This window comes from Pteropus medius, unplaced genomic scaffold, assembly GCF_902729225.1.
Source record: "Pteropus medius unplaced genomic scaffold, Ma_sr-lr_union100, whole genome shotgun sequence".
NCBI lineage: Eukaryota > Metazoa > Chordata > Mammalia > Chiroptera > Pteropodidae > Pteropus > Pteropus medius.
In genome coordinates this window covers 22,086,191-22,089,929 of record NW_024344378.1, presented here as the reverse complement: position 1 = coordinate 22,089,929, position 3,739 = coordinate 22,086,191, and positions in this window count along the sequence as shown.

Below are 3,739 nucleotides of genomic sequence, written 5' to 3'. Positions count from 1 at the left end.
ATGTTCTTCAGGTTGGGGGGGATGGTACCACAGCTTTTTTTTCTGTGGCATTTGCTTGAGTAGAGCAGATATTATCTAAAAGTTCCCTGTCTTGATAAGCTTTCTGATCCTTTGGCTTTTCTTGGGGCTTTTGTGGTTCGTGCCTGTTGGCAGAGCTAGGTTGTTGGTTTCCTCAGTAACAAGTCTGAGATATATGAGACAAAAAAAAAATTCAGAGAATTCACCATCATATTGTTCCTTGGGTCCCAAGCTCCCTAACTGGTCTGCCTTCTTCTCTCCACCTTTCTGTCTTCTGTTTGTTTTACATATAATGCCTGAGGTTTTTAGTTGTACTTAAACTCTCACTTAGGGGGAGGGATAGGGAAATGTACCTCTATTTCATTTTCCCAGAAGCAGAGGTCCATTTCTCTCCTCTTTTATTTCTGGAGAATTCTGTAGAATTGGTATTATTTCTTCCTTAAATATTTGGTTAAAATTTCCAGTGACACCACGTAAGCCTGAGGTATTCTCTTGCTGGCTGTCTCCCATGAGATGCAGCCTGTTTTCTAGGGGTGTTGATGCCCTGCCTAGCACTGATGGAGGGTAAGATAAGCAGGGGGAGGCACATAGATAAGAGCTGCATTTCATCCCCAGATACCAGCTCTACTGGGTTGAATAGTGGCCCCAAATAAGACAGGGAATCTACGCAAGTGACCTTATTTGGAAAAAGGGTCTTTGCAGATGCAGTCAAATTAAAAATCTAGAGATGAGATTATCCTGGATTTAGGATGGGCCCTAAATCTAATGACTGGTGTCATTATAAGAGAAAGGAGAGGGAGATTTGAGACACATGGACACCTGGAGAAGGCCACGTAAAAACAAAATTGGAGATTGGAGATATTGGAGTCAAGGAACTCCTAAGGCCACCAGAAGCTGAGAGAGGCATGGAAGGGTTGTCCCCTGGAGCCTTCAGAGGGAGTATAGCCCTGCTGACACCTTGATTTCAGACCTCTGTCCTCTAGACTATGAGAGAATAAATGTCTGTTGTTTTAAGCTACTTAGTTTGTAGTAATTTGTTACAGCAGTCACAGGGAGCCAGCATACCAGCCACAGACTGAAAGTTTTGCTGTGAGAGGACCAAGCACCCCAAAGATGGAGCAGCTGCCCCATTGCCATGTCACCTCTGGTTGCTGGGAGGTGGCTGCTCAACAGTCTGCTGGTCTCACAGACCTCATTCCCATATAGCTGAACTTGGCCATATCTGCAGTCTTAGTACCCATGCACTATGGTCTTGACCTACACAGTGTCTGCACTTAGGCTAGCCCTGAAGTGGCCTAGTTGCTCCTTCCCCACCCTGACAGAAGACACGGGATACAGCCTCTTGTCTGTCATACCTCATAATTTTTCTAGCAGAGCCCTTCGTGGTGACATGGGTCAGTTATCTTGTGCTGCTTGGGAAAAATAGACAGCAACTTTGACTAATTGTAGCAAAAAAAGAATTTATTGGAAGGATACAGGAAAAGCTGAAAAATCTAGGCTAATAAAAGGCAGGCTAGGTGGTAACAATGCCCTTCCTTTTCAAAAGAGATTGTTGAGGGAGAGGGAAAACAATGGCGTAGATGATAGAGGCTCTGTTCATCTCTCCGGCGAACAAATCAAAGTCGTGACAGAAACAAGGAGCTGCGGTAAAGAAAAATCGCCTGGGATCTAGATGAACAAGCCACACAACTAGGGAGAAATCCAAGAAAGCACCCTGCAACAGCAGAAGGTAGGATGGGGCAAGGATGCCTGGTCTCCAGTGGCTGAGTGAGATGGAGGCTGTGGCAGAAGTCTCTTAAAGGAGCCCCCTACGTGAGCGGATTTTCATGGTGACGGATCTGCTTGCTCTGAGCACCAGCCAATTCAGCTGCATGCAGGGTCCACGAGGGACTTACAGGGAGACATTGTCGGAGTGAGGGCCGAGGCAAGACTTGCTCTGTACAGAAGTGACAGCAGTATCAATTGTTCCCTGTTGAGCCCTCCCTCCGACCAGTGCACAGACACAGGGCTGCCATAGCCATGAGGTCATCAGACTAGATAACAGAGGCCGCTCCGCCCACAGGATTTCCTGAAATCCCACCTCCTCCAACTCACAGCCCCACCCAAGCCACATCCAGGTGTGTCCTCAGCGAGTCAGGTGCTCCTTACTGAGCAGCGCCTAGACTCACACTGAAGACAGCTGGCCTTGGTTTCTGGTGTGGCCTTTTGAGGCAACTATAAGCTCAGCCTCTGTGGATTGCTTGCTGAATCTTAACAGGTGGCTCCGGAGGGGTAGAGGCTTGGGCTAAGTTTGGCCTGCAGCTGAACCCCTCTCAGGACAGTGCCACTGGACACCTACTTTACAAATCCACACTAATAAGACCCGGAGACTTAGGAGCTTTGCTTAGTACATAGAAACAGACATGGAAAGGCAGCCAAAATGGGAAGACAAAGAAGCAGAAACCATATGAGAGAACAGAACAGAGATCCAGATATAATGGGGTCAAGTAATCTAACAGATGCAGAGTTCAAAACACTGGTTATAAAGATGCTCAAGGAACTTTTGGGAAGTGTAGATAAATTCAGTGAGAACTTCAACAAAGATAAAAAACATAAAAATGGAAGTAGAAATTATAAAAGGGAACTAGTGTGAAATGAAGAACACATTATCTGAAATGAGAAGTATATTAAATGGAATAAATGAAGGAATAAACAAAGTGAATAAAGAAGAGGATCAAATGACCTATATAGAGGATGTGAAAGCCAATCGGGACACTCAATCAGAATGGTAAGAAAAAGAAGCCAAGGCTATAAAAATAATTTAAGGAGCATATGGGACACTATTAAGGGTCCAAATATCCACCTGATCAGTGTAACTGAAGAAAATCAAGATGTTGAACAGCTGTTTGAAGAAATAATGATGGAAAACTTCCCTAACCTGGTGAAGGAAAAGGATATAAAACCCCAGGAAGCTCAGAGAATTCCAAAAATCAGGGATCCAAAGAGGCCCACACCAAGACACATCAAAATGAAAATACCAAAGATTAAATACAAAGAAAGACTATTAAAAGCAGCAAGAGAAAAACAGATAATTACTTATAAGGGACCACCCGTAAGACTGGCAGCTGATTTCTCAAAAGAAACTATGCAGGACAGAAGGGCTTGAGACAAAATATTTGATAGGATGAAGACCCAGGATTTACAACCAAGGATACTTTATTCAGCAAAGCTATCATTTAGACTTGAAGGACAGATAAAGAACTTCCCAGACAAAAATAAGCTAAAGGAATTTATCATTACCAAGCCAATATTACAGGAAATGTTGGAGGGACTTCTTTAAGAAGAAAAAATAGAAAAGACTCACTTCAGATTGAAAGACACACACAGACTAAAAGGAAGGGGATAGAAGAAGATATTGTTTTGATGGACCTAGAAGGCATTTCAGACAAAGATAAACACTATATGATTTCACTTATATGCAGAATCTAAGGAATAAAAAGAACAAACTAATCGAAAACAGATTCACAAATATAATGGACAATTTGGTGACAGACAGAGGGGAGGAGGGTTTGGGGGGCTGGGAGAATGGGGTGAAGGGTTAAAGAAGTACAAATTAGTAGCTGATGGATGGTCATGGGGATGGGGAGCATGGCATAGGGAATGCAGTTAGCATGAATACGTTGGCTATGTGGAGGGCCAGTGGAGAGAGGGAGCAATTGGGGGAATTGTTTTACCAACTATA